General features: G+C 34.1%; 1 pseudogene; it reads left to right on the top strand.

Moving 5' to 3' along the window:
- LOC149204725 (phytochrome-like) overlaps window positions 1-10743 on the top strand; it is a 67873-nt pseudogene extending 57130 nt beyond the window's left edge.
- The last annotated feature ends 3575 nt before the right edge of the window (window positions 10744-14318 follow it).

Here is a 14318-nt window from a genome sequence, read left to right as displayed (position 1 = left end):
TGCCCCCTCGAAGAGGCTGAATTCTAAGGTTTGGATCTCTCTTTTCTATCTTTTTGTGAGCTGGTTTCATAACAGGTAGGCTTCCTGATTATGATAATTTTGCTTTCCATTTTTCTTGCTAACCTGAATGCCTTCTCTAATGAATCAGGTTCCCAAAGGCGAACATCATGTTGGATATTATCCTTTAAATTCCCTATGAACACATCAATCCTATGCTCCTCTGGAATATTTTTTACCCTTATGTTCAATTTTTGGAACTCCTCAATGTGCTCCATCATTGGACCCTTTTGTTTGAGACTTATCAATTGGCTAAAAAAAATTTTTCTTTTTGTATCCTCATAATGTGCTATCATTTCTTCCGTAAAAATTGCCCAAGTGATAATTTGTTTACAAGAGCAAAGCCATTGATACCATAGAAAATGATTTGGTTTCAAATATAAGGTTGCAATATGTACCTTTTGTGTGTTTTGCAAATTATTGAGATCGAAAAATTGCTCCATCTGTAGTATCCATGTTGCGGGATCCTTGCTATCAAACTTCCTTATATCAATTTTTGGAATATGGTGGGTCTTCGATCCAACATTAGAGTCTATGAAATCATGATTAACATTTCATTTGTTCTCATCATGAGTTTCCTTTACTACCCTTTCACCGTTAGTGACCATTTCTTGTAGCAACGTATTCAAATTTATCTTCAATTCTTCCATCTTATCATCCATGCCATCCATTTTAGCGTCCATGTCATTGATCTTAGCTTCCATGCCATCCATCTTAGCTTCTACGTCTTTCTTTAAACAATCCATCTTAGATTCTACAAATTTCTTTAAACCATCCATCTTAGCTTCTACATCTTTCTTTAAACCATCCATCTTAGATTCTATTACTTTTTGTGCAAGTGACATTTGTTGCACTTGGTCTCATAATTTTGATATATCATGTTGCATTTCTTCCTCTTATTCATGAGTCATGCTAGAACTTTCAGGTTGCTTCGTAGGTGTTTGCATTTTCTCTCCTCAGGGCATCAATTACCAATAATAATGCTTTTCTATGGCCTTTGAATTCCTTCAAACTAATTTTTCAAACCAAGCTTAAAAAATTAAAAAAACTACACACCTTTTTTCACTTTGTAGGAGCTCGATATTGAATCTGATGTATCTCTGTAATTTTAGATCATCCATTTTTGAAATTGCGATCTGTAGTATCCCTCTATGTCCTCTTCTCAATGCCACCAGTCTGATTGAATTTAGATTTTCCAAGCTAGAGTTATGCACAATCTCCCAAGATGACTTGATTATAGACATTTCTAGAAGAGCGAACTTGTATGAAGTGCCACATGTCACTGTTTTGACCTTAGTATCTAAAAAATATACATAGGAAACTAAATTCCATCCTCTTTCTGTAACTTCTTATGAAATTTCAATCTGATGCTCGAAACAAAAGTTATGATGATTTTCCTAAGGTCACATGTTTGGAATGTAATTAAGGAGTCTACAAAAAGGTCAACTTCCTTAGATAATATCTCCGCAAATATAATGCGAAAAGCTCTAAAATTCAGACCCGAGATTTAGCATGATTTTGTCTCAAATGGATTTTTTGTTTCGCTTCTGAAATGTCACAGAAAGAGAAATTATAGCGAAAATTCCACGATGACCTATTTGGAGCAGTGAAACCCTAAAATCCAGAGCTCTGATACCAAATGTTATGAAATCAGTGCACAAAAAGATAGAAAAGATAGTTGAACGCCTTAGAATACAGCCTCTTCGAGGGGGAAACCTCCTTTACATTACACAAATCAACAATTCTTGGATGATACAAATGAGAAAACCTCCTTTCTATATATAGGACTATAAGGGTTCACAATATAACCAAGCCAACCTAACAATAATAATATAAAGGCACAAAAATAACAATAGAGGGATTCTATGGGGATAATAGGGGCACAACAATATTAATAAGGGATACAACAACAATAGTAATGGGGGCACCACTAGTATTATAGGGACCTAACAAAGATATTTTGCTTGATTTTGTCTTCTCTCTGTTCTATTATACATCTGAATTTTTTCATGATTATCTCACTCTCTGAGTGATTTTTCATTAGTGTATTTTCTATCGTTTTCTCGCTGTGCAATGTTAGATTCTCTTCTGTGTTTCACTTTGTGTGCTTTATTAGAGATAGGATGAACAATTATACATAATAACCATGAATATCCTGATTCTAAAATGTGCACGAGACTGCAGCTGGAGCATTGTGGAGTCTGGCATTCAATGTTGGGAATGCTTGGTGAATAGTTGAAGAGGGAGGGGTTCTAGCACTTGTGAATCTTTGTTCATCATCATGATCAAAGATGGCATGCTTCATGGCTACGTTAGCACTTGCTTACATGTTTGATGGCAGGTGAAGTTTTCATAATAGCCATATTATCTTTAATCTGTATCCTCAACAATGCATGCATACATTTGTGAATTTCCAAGTAGATTATTCTATGCGAGTCAACAAAAATAAATTTGAATATAGCATGAAGAAATTTTTGCTATGCATTTATGTGGATTGCACCAAAGTTGTGATTTTATAGCTGTGACAAGCAACAGACATTTTGATATCCATGATTACAAGTTCAGTACTTGGTTTTATGGCTTCATTGTTTTTGATTTCCTAGTGTTCTGTGTTGGCATATACATAAGTACTCTCTTTTGTTCACAAAACTTTTGGTGTCTTATACCTTATTTCTAGTCTTGTGCCTATATCATCAAACTTTTCAACATACTATAATTGCTCAAGGTGTGCACTTTCTTCTCTCAAATTTGACGATTACCTACTTTTTATCTTTTTATCTAATTCCAACTCATTTCTATTTTTGGCTGTGAATTTCAGCTCTTCTAAGGTTGAAGGTGACTTGTCTTTTAGCGTATGAAACAAATAAAAACTAGTACCACTTTTTGTATGTTTTAATTACCATAGGTGAATTTGGACAATTAACGATGTGTTTCCTAGATGCCTTTGAATGGGAACTTAGAAGAAAGAACAAGGCACAACTCATTTGAGGCAATGTTATCAAAGCTAAACCATTGAACGAACCAGTAGACCCCCCAAACCGGGAACAGGGAATGTTCCACCCGATCATGAACTAACTCCAATAGTCCCCCCTAAGCTAAGATCTTCTTGCCTTCAGGAACCAACCACCCTTTGATTCCCTATGTGGTTTTTCTTATAGATTTCTTCCCAACAAAGTTTTGCAGTGTCCTTCTTTAATGTTTGCAAGCCTTTTTCCTAGGTATTTTTATTTTATTTTTATTTTTATTTTTATTTTTCTTTAAAGCACACTTTTCTCTCGTGTAATGCTTTATTCGACCCCACTTAGTATTTTTATCCAACTAAGTGATTAGCATAATATTTCTCTCCCTTTCCGTTAATTTAATTTATTTTAATTATTTTCTCCTAGGGATTTTTTGGAAGACTTTTAGGGAAGGTACATCATGTCAACTTAACCACCAACAACTTTTCCTGAGATGGCAAGAAGCCTTCGAAACTCTAGTGCTCTTTTCTAAATATTTCTAGACAATATGTTTATTAATTCAAATAATAATAAAATAACTAAAACATCACATAAGTCTTATCATGACTTCCATCACCATTAAATCCAATAAAAGTTCAATGTCTAAAAATAATAAATGTTTAAAAAGCAGAGCCATAGGTGTGTTACAAAAATATTGCTTTACCCCACATTTTTCACTTAATGGTATATTTTCCTAGCTTAATGAGTTCCTCGAGGATTAAATGTGATTTTCATTCTTTATGTGAGTTAATATATTTATTTTGTAGGATTAATAAATATTTTGACTAGATTCTGAAGAATCTTGCATTGGAGATACTATAGGGATTTCTACTTGTTGAATTAAAACACAAGGATAACTATATGAAAGCATTCAATACCTCCTATTGTTGCAAGTTAGATATGAGGAAAGATCCCTTATTATTAAGATTTTTTGGGGAAATCCAACCCTCCTCTTAAGGAGGTTGATCCTCTTCCTGATGTATAAATAAGAGATTCAAGCTTTCCCTTCATGAAATAGGAATATATTAGATTAGAAAGAGCTTAGGCTATGAATATTTTGGGCAATTTTTGTAGCATTGTATTTCCTAATTTAAGATAGAATTGAAGTTAATTGAAGTAGTTCCTCCTTTCACTTCCTATCTTGGTTCCCATTTAAGGAGTTTGAGAATCCTTGGGTTCGACCCACCCCAAGAGCTTTAAAACCCTCTTGTATTTATGTTGCAATTATTTTGATGCTTTTCATTTTCTTTACTTTCAAATTTTCTGGAAATTATAGTTTGATAGCTTGATTCTTGGTTAAGTAGGTTGTTTTATGAGAAATTTTTTTTGGTATGGAATTTATATTATATTCCAGCATCTTAGATCACTAATATTTATTAACATTGCATTCTCAAGTCACTTTCCATTTCATTACCTTTTCTATTATAATTTTTATAATTTTAGTGTTTTACTCTGTAGCGAGGATTATAATTACAATGGATAAATAAAACTTCACTTCATAGTGCTAAATCTTAGACATAATTGTTCCATCATTTTCCTAGATGAATAATATCACTTCCCATCATTCGTAACCCCTTGTCTCATCTTAGATTTGCATTTTAGAAATTTTTCTAACTTGTTGTTTTTTCCTATAGAAAAACATGGTATCTTGAATTAGGAAATAAATGTCCTATATTTTTCATCCAATTTAGCAATAAACTCTTGATTTGTTTTCCTTATGATACTAGAACATGTCTAGGATGTTGAGGATTAATTTTGAAAGAGTAAAGAACTCATGAAGTTTCCATTAGATGTTTTTACTACATGCTTTATAACTATTCTTTTTAGCTTTTGCAACATAGACTTTAGGTCTACTTTCTAAGTATTTTATTTTCATTCAAAGTGTTACTTCTATTTCCTACAATCAACATAGGTGTGTTCCATTCATTCCTGCAAGTTATTTATGCAATTTCAATTTCCAAGTTAGCTTGGAAACTTGTCTAGAATTCTATTCATCCAACCAACACTACAACATCTCTCACCTACATGAGGATTAGAAAAGAAAAGAGATAATTCCTTCTGCACATCTAATTATGACTCATGTTATGTTTGTATGAACCCCAGGTTGATAATAAAATATAAGACTCTTGGTAATTGTAGAATTGTTTTTGCAATACTAAGGGCTATCACTTTGTGGCACCATTGTCATGGAGGTGTCAAGGTATGAACTACCTTTTTTTGTGATTAATTCACTCGTTTTCTTTATTTTTTCTTTTGAGGAAAGAAAAACAAATAGTATTTTCTAGAAAATACAAAAACTAAACATTTTGTATAATTTTTCTTACTTTTTTTAGAATTTTTCTTATTTAATGCCTCGTAGACCTAGGGGCAAGACAAACTACTTTTTACCCAAAAAACCCACTTCTACTAACATGTAGACATTTTAAATTCATTGTGAGTCTCTTTATCTATACATAGGGATCTTTGAGGCCTTTTCATGTAAGGAAGCAAGGATCTTTGAGGAGCTTGTTGAGGGAGAAAATCCTTCAACCCATACTAGTATGGTTGAAGAAATGTATCTTGAAATGTTTGTATTATCCATTAGAGAGACATATGGAGAAGAAAAAAATAAAAATAGTGATCGATCTGTAATTCCACACTTCTAAGACCTAGTCACAGAGGATCCTAAAACATTTATGTTCGAGCTTGTTGTTGTGTGTAGAACTTGTCACTATACGAAAGATGAGAAAAAAGCTCAGTCCTTTACCTTCCAGCTTGAAGGATGCAACTCTCTGGTAGTTTATGAGCCTTGAGGATAACAGTATCACCACTTGGGACCAAATCATTAGTAGAAAATGATGAAATTAATGACTAGGTGACTAAAAAAGCTAGTCACCTCAATTATTTCAAGTAAATTACTACTAAATTTGAGCAATTTTAAGTGACCAAACTCAAAATGACTAACTTAAACGACTAATTTAGTCTAGGGATAAAATATACGAATAGTTAATATGTGACTAAACTAAAAGTGACTAAACTAAAAGTGACTAAAATAAATGACTAATTTAGTCTATGATTAAAATATATGACTAGATAATAAGTGGCAACATTATTTCATGACAAGACTACCCTACAAGCCACCAAATTTCTATCATATCCATGAGGTCAACAACAATTTGTGGTTCAAGATATAGCTAATTTGGAACAAACTTAGCTCTAGAGCTTAGGATTTTTTTTCTGCCTCTAATGTTTATAGACAAAGAGATCAATTTCTAAATCATGTGGGAGCCAAACTATCACCTTTCCCATGTTGACTCCCTCTATTGAACATCATGGAAAATACCATAGATTAGTTATCCTCACTAGAACAAACATTTCATTTGAAATTATCATTAATCTTATGACATTACTACTTCACTTGACCACACAAAGCTTATTTTGATGTCTACCCTTCTTATTTTATGACAATACTACCATACAAGCCACAAAATTTCTATCATATCCATGAGGTCAACACTAATTTGTGGTTCAAGATATAACTAAGTTGGAACAAACTTAGCTCTAGAAGCTATGCTATTTTTCCACCCCTAATGTTTATGGACAAAGAGATATCAAGAGATATCAATTTTCTAAAACATGTGAGAGCCAAAGTATTACCTTTCCCATGTTGACTCCCTCTATTAAACATCATCTCAACCAAGGAAAAATCATTATTTAAATGAAGGAAGATTCCTTCAAATAATTTTGACTATTATATATGTAAGAAGAAAGGTCATCGAGCTACAAATTTCCCACAAAATCCAAAATCCATATATCAGTAGAAGATCTTGGAAAATTTCACCAATGCATATGAACCTGCTCAAATATGGGATGAAATTTCCCAATACAGATCTGATGGAGAAAAATTTCTAGTAACTAGTCTCTTTGAAATTGAGGCAAGAGAACTTCATTACCAACTAGCCCAAGCTCAATCATCTTCTTCATCTTCTGATAATCAAGAAATTTTCTTTCATATTGTTTTATGTTTTCTAATATTACTTTTATTCAATAGTCTCTTGTCCTTTTATAACATTTCCAATGCTCTCTCACCATTGGGTATTTTGTTATGCGCCACCACTACCAAAGCTCTCTCACCATTGAATTATCCTTATTAAACCAAACATTTAATTGGAAATAATGATTTATCATTACCATAGGATTAGTACTTTTCTTCACCTTTTAACCACACAAAACGTGTTTTGATATCACCATAATTCACTTTTGATAAATCAACCAAAACCCCCCTCAATTGATATTTAGTGACACAAAAACCTAATTTTTTTTATAAATTAATAACTATTTATAATAAAAAATAGCTCCCATTAAACAAAAGAAAAGAATCAACCTTTTATTTATTAAATAACCTATAAAATGATTCTTAATTTTATATAAAGATGTAAAAATAATAATTTGTATTTGTAATAAATGAAGAAGAGACTTAATTTCATATTAAACACCCTCTAACAATTCCAGGGCATATTAACACGCATGTTACCTTGCAGCTCTGCCTTCCCCTCTAGCAGAAAGTCTTGAGAAACAACAACCATGATTTCCATGAAAAATGGCAAGGAGAACTGAAGTTCTGGAAGGTGCATTGAAGCTTTGCTCAGAATTAAAGTTGGTATCCTTTTTAGTTTATAATCTTTCTCTTTAGATCTGGCTTATCTCTTTAGATTTGGCCTATGAGATCTAGAGCCTCGTTGGACATTGAGCTTGTGCAGCTCTAAGGTTTTGTTTGTCGTTAAATCTTTATTCTAGAAAAAAAAATCACGAACATCTATTTATCTAACAACTATCAAGAAAAATTAATATTTATATGTTTGTTTTTCAAATTTCCAAGAAAATTATCTTTTGGTAGAGTCAACCATTTATTTAATTCCATTGGTAAATAGAAGAGCATTTCATTTAGTTTTCATTAAGGTTTCATGGATTTGTTCTTTCAAATATTAAAATGGTTTATTTCCCCCCATTTGAAAGTTTTGTCCAAATATCAAAATGGTTTATTTTCCGTCCATTTGAAAGGTTTGTCCATGAGGAAGAAGGAGAAGGAAGGGCACATTTGGAAGGATCGAGGGTCGATGCCACTTTCGGCTTAACATGACCACCATATTTTAGATCTATTCTCCAGGAGGTGAAGAAGGCCAACATTGTGAACCCAAAGCCATGCTTTCTTACTCTGCAAGTCTGGGTCTGAGGCCAGCCATTGGCGCCTTCTCTCTCACACGTTTGGTCATGTTATCGCATATATTTTTTTGTTAAAAATGATTTATATGGGAAAATTTTGTTGTTGTTTAAGGTTGCAGGAGCTCTAGGCATTCCTATGTTTGAAAGTTTCTTAGCAAAAATCAGAAATACAAGGAGCAGGTGGTCTCCTTGTAGCAGAATGGACAATCTGCAGATGCTTCCGTCTCATTATCACTTAAATCTACTGAAGACTCAGATACTGATACAGAGAAAAATGAGGATGCAGATGTGGGAGATGAGGGATTGAGAGAAGTTCTTAAATTTCTTAAAGCTGGGATGTCTGCCCTAAAATTCAAGGTTTTGAAGGCTGTGACTCTAGAACAGATAACAAGGATTTAGAGATTGTTCTATCAGTTTTAGTTAGTGCATATCTATAGCAAATACAAAGGATCAAGCTTATTCATCCATTTGGGTGCATGGTTGCAGTGAATGAGAAGACTTTTGAAGTGATTTCTTACAGTGAAAACCCCCCAGATATGTTTCAAGCATCAACTCATGCAGTTCCCAGCATGGAGGACCAACAAATTCTTTGTATTGGCAGTGATGCAAAGACCTTGTTCACTCCTTCGAGCACCATGGCATTGCAGAAGGCTTCCAAGTTTGAAGAACTCAATCTTATGAATCTTGTTTTGGTCCATTCCAAGAGTTCCGGTAAGCCCTTCTATGCTATACTCCATAGAATTGATGTGGTGTTGGTGATAGATTTTGAGCCTATTGGGACTTCATATTTTTCCACCTCTGCAATGAGATCATTACAATCCTATAATCTTGCTGCAAAAGGAAATATCACGGTTGGAAATCTATCCCTGGTGGAAATATTGGGCTATTGTGTGGCATGATTGTACAAGAGGTGTGTGACCTTATAGGCTATGACCATGTTATGTCTTATAAATTTCATGATGATGATGGTGAGGTGATATCCGAGATTACAAGATATGATTTAGAACCTTATTGTGTCTTCACTAACCTGCAACTGATGTCCTTCAGGTTTCAAGATTTTTTTTTATGAGGAACATAGTAAGAATGATTTGTGATTGCTATGCACAACCTATAACAGTGATTTAGGACAAGAGATTGCCTAGAGACCTAAGTTTATATGGATCTAGAATCATAGCACCTCATGGTTTCCATGCTTAATACATGGCCAACATGGGTTCTATAACATCTCTAGTAATGGTTGTAGTAATCCATGAGAAGGAACTAGACGGAGGTTTGTCATCACACTAGTCAACGTTATGTTCCATTTCCTTTGAGGTCTGCATGTGAGTTCTTAATGCAAGTTTTTGGAATTCAGCAAAACAAGGAAGTTGAATTGGCTGCTGAGATGAGAGAAAAGTCAATTCTGTGCACTCAAGCATTTCTTTGTGACATGCTTCTTCGCAACACACCCTTGGGAATTGTCACTCGGAAGCCAAACATCATGGATCTTGTCAGATGTGATGGTGTTTCCCTTTATTATGAAGAAAACATTTGGCTTCTATGGGTAACTCCTACTGAGGCTCAGATCCAAGATATTATTGCATGGCTATCTCAGCATCACATGGATTCCACAGGTTTGAGCATAGATAATATTGTTTATGCAGGCTATACCAGAGCGAGATCATTAGGGAATGCAGTTTGTGGAATTGCCACGATGAGAATTAATTCAAAATACTTTTGTTTTGGTTTAGATCCCATACTGCAAAAGAAATCAAATGGGGAGGTGCCAAACATGACCTGCAGGACAAAGACGATGGTAAGAAAATGCATCCACGATCTTCGTTTGATGCATTCCTTGAAATGTAAAAAATGAGGAGTTTGCCTTGGGAGGATGTTGAGACGGATGCCATCCATTCATTGCAGTTAATACTGTGAGGTTCCTAGAAAGAAATTGATGACAGTAGAAAAAATATCACGATAAATAGGTAACTCACTGATTTGAAACTTCAGGAAATGGATGAATTGAATGCAGTGACAAATGAGATGGTGAGACTAATTGAAACAACAAAGACTCCAATCTTGTAAGTTGATGCTTATGGAGTAGTAAATGGATGGAATAGAAAAGTTATCGAACTTACATGGTTGTTAGTGGAAGAGGTCCTGGCGGAGCCTCTAATCAATATCGTCAAGGAAACTTTAGCCGAGAATGATGCTACATTTGACTTTACAAGGAGTTGAAAAGTAAAATGTTTAAATTGAGCTAAAAGGACATGGCTCAGAGGAGGAAAAAGGTCCAGTAGTTTTACTCTTTAATGCTTTCTCAAGCAGGGACCTGAAGGAGAATGTTGTGGGAGTGTGCTTTGTTGCCCAAGATGTGACCAGGAAGAAGATCGGTATGGACAAGTTCACTTGCATTCAAGGTGACTACAAGACAATAGTTTAGAATCCATGTCCCCTAATTCCTCCCATATTTGGAACATATGAATGTGGATGGTGTTCTGACTAGAATTCACCCTGGAGACAAAGAGGATCTAATTCTCACTTTTAAAGCTGCCAAAGTTTGGATTGCATTTTTATGAGCAAAGTTTCAAGGCATACAATCCACAGCTCTAGATCTGAAGGGCTTAAATATATCAATTAAAATGACAGCTGGTTAAATAGGTGGCATAATTTCCATCATTAAAGGAACCCTTGGCAGCAAACAAAGGAGCATCATTAAGCTACAGAAAATATCATTTATCAGAGGAATAATTGTGTAAGCATTGTGTTGACCTGCTCAGAGATAATCCTTTTCTTTGTAGAGAAGGATGATAAATTCACATATGAAGATTTTGATGGTCAAAACTGTAATTCGTAGTCAGAGGTGTAGTGAAAGATGATTTCCTTTTTGCATGTCTAAGGAGACTAAATTATTATTTCATTTTGAAAAGGTTTCCCTCATAGCAAGCCAATTTTGTTGACTGAGAACCCATGAAAAAACAAAGGACAGTGAAGAAAGCAGCTAGCAAAACTAGTCTTCCTCTACAGATTCCTCAACAACCTTTTCTTATGAGTAGAGTTCATGCATATCTGCCATTTGTACTAGTTCCTTCACCATTGTCTCATCTTCATTCACTAAGAAAACTATACATAATGGCAGCTTGGATTTTCATAGATGCATCACCAAGTCAAAGACCAAGAAAATCTCACAAATGCTGCACAAAAATTCATTATCCTGCACATTTGGTGACTGTGGGGAATATTTGATGTTTCCTACAGCACAACAATTGAAATCCATTATCTGAATCTATAATGAGAGATGTGAGATATTTCATTCAATTCAAAAACTAAAACCTAAGGCAGTCAAGTTAGTATGGGAAGGAGTGTTTTCTTTGAAATTGATTGCAGCTTCATCAAACCTTAGACTTGCAATGGACAATTCTTCTTTAACAACTGAGAGTGGATCAATTCTTGGAGAGGTTTGTCCTATTTTGACAACCACAGTTCCAGTTCTATGAACACTGTGAAATTTTGGGTGTTTACTCACTATTTCTTTTCAGGTGCTTGATAGGTCACTTGCCTTTATATACACCATTTCCATTCTAATGTTTTTTTAATTCCTTTGGGCTTTTTTTGTCAAACTTTAACTTGTGTACTAAAGAATGCTTTTTCCTACAGTATAAGAGTATCCTGTAGACCTTTCATTCCTGGTTTGATCTGGACATTATCATTCTATACTTCAGAACAAATGATCCAAGCACGCAGAACATTTGTGACCACATTTAGAAAGTCTTTGTTTGAATTTTGCTATGGCACCAAAGTTTCAAATTGCCTCCAATTATAAGTTTTGTCTACCATGAAAAATCTGCAAGTGCTACTTCAAAGTCACTTTTGAAAGACAGACCATGTAACTTCCTTTATGCACATTTGACCCATTCATGCTGCTTGACATGAATTGAGAACCATAACAATCATATGTCATTTTTCATATTTTTTTCATTCACCTTATGATAATAATTAAAAATCCTTTAGACCTTCAATTAGCCCTGTGATTACTTGCACAAACCAAGGGGTAACCATGTCAACATTGACACATTTATGGTGGTGGATGGTGATGGCTCCTCTTTGTTTCAAATGCTAGTAAGGATTTTTCTCTTCCTCACCTCCATAGTCTTTTCTTTTGAGATTACTAATCATGACTTGGATGATTTTCTCTCTCAAGTATTATCTATTATCAATTCCACTTTCTAGGGATACTCTTTTAGGTTCCCTTGCTTTCCTATTTTATTGTCTACTCTTCTTTCATTCTTCTTAGATTTTAGAACTGGTTGATAGATGCTCTAGGAACTCCTTATTGTTGTTGTCAAATGTTGTCCTCCTAGTCCTATTGACATAGTTTGAAGTATTCTTTTGTCACATAGAAGGTCTCCCTCTCTTTTTTTTTGTTGAGAAATGTTGCATATATACGTAATAGATCAAATAAATACATCATGGAACATGAAGGATTACAACAAACAAACAACAATGGTACCCCAAAAGGTGAAGGCAAGGGATTTTAGAGTTGCCCTCTCTTTTGTGAACTTTGATATCTATGGATGCTTTCCTGTATGTGTTTGTATAGATTGATAATTTTAGGTTGTTTTTCTTGTATTTGTTTACAACAGCGTCCAACACATGTTTCGGAGTTTGGGAACTGTAATAATAAACAAGATACTGGTTACACATCGCATTTTGAGTGTGCCCGTGTTGTTAGATGTGGAAAGCCTGGCCATGAAGAACAATCTAACAAGGAATATGAGGGTATCAGATGCCAAAGATTTGGGAACAAACCTAGAGCAGAGTGCATGTTACCACCTTCAACAATTAGGCAAGAGTCATAGGGTGGAAACCTACGAACCAATGAGACTGTAAGTATTTCATATTTTTTCCTTCTTGTAAATTGCTTTCAGTCAAAACTGGCATAATTGAAATTTAAACCATAATTTATAATGTTAGAATACCTGTTAAGGCAATAGTTCCAAATTTAGGAATAAGCCAATTTTTTGGAAGTTTTCTAAATAGTCACTGGATAAAGTGGTCAATAACACTGGAAAACGGCATTGTTTTTTTCTTGTGGTTTGAATAGCCGTGATCTTGGATTGATAAATATCCTGTATAAATAGAATAATATATATATATATATATATATATATATATATATATATATATATATATATATATATATATATCTATTACTTGCAATTTGTGTGTCTAGGACCACAATATGCTATTACTTTCATGCAGATTTTAGAAATCAAGCCATGAAACTACATGCTTTGTGGAGAATGGGCATGCAAAATTTGTCAACGTCCTGCAAGCCATCAATACAAATTTTAGGTACTTATGAACCAAGTCTGCACACAGTTGATTTGAGAAATTATTAATGGAATAGGTTGATTAAAATAAAGGCCCTTCCATCTGTAACATTTGAAATTAAAGATGTTAGGTTGACTGAGGACATTTCTCACCATCTATTGTTCAAACTCATTATTCTAAAAATTCCAATGATTTTGCACATTCTGTGAGACAATACAGGTCTTTGTGAAGCCTTCTTAAGTTAGGTACTAGCAGGGCCTAATTTTGCATCATAATCTATAATATGGATATTTATTATACCTATACTTCTAGGAAAACATTAAAATATTGTTGTGTATTATCTGACAGGTGAGAGGAATCCATTAGCATTTGGTTAGGAAGATTCTTGGATGAAGCAAATTGATTGAGCACTATGAATATTTGTTATAAGGTTCATGCCATTAACATAAGATTTCATAAATCAATAACTCTCTCCAAGGAACAACTCTATATTTCATTGATGTAAAGGTTATTCAACATGCTGTAGCTTGGCAGAGGTGCACCTATCCCTAGTGTTTGAGTCTTGAGTGAAAGCAACCCTATATTTAACAAAGCACGGGAAGACAAGAAGACAAGAGGAACAACCAAAATTCCAATAATACTATCATAAACTCCATCTTGTAACAAGCCACCCCAAAGGTCTGCAATAATTAGTTTTGAATAAGATAGATTGTATTTACAATAAATCTGGTCATTTTCATTTGGGGC

This window comes from Pinus tabuliformis, chromosome 1_2 (assembly GCF_031772625.1).
Source record: "Pinus tabuliformis cultivar Carrire ecotype Pingquan chromosome 1_2, CPIR1, whole genome shotgun sequence".
NCBI classification, from domain to species: Eukaryota; Viridiplantae; Streptophyta; class Pinopsida; order Pinales; family Pinaceae; genus Pinus; species Pinus tabuliformis.
Note: the sequence above shows the minus strand (reverse complement) of the source record. Positions and strands in the feature narration are given on the sequence as shown.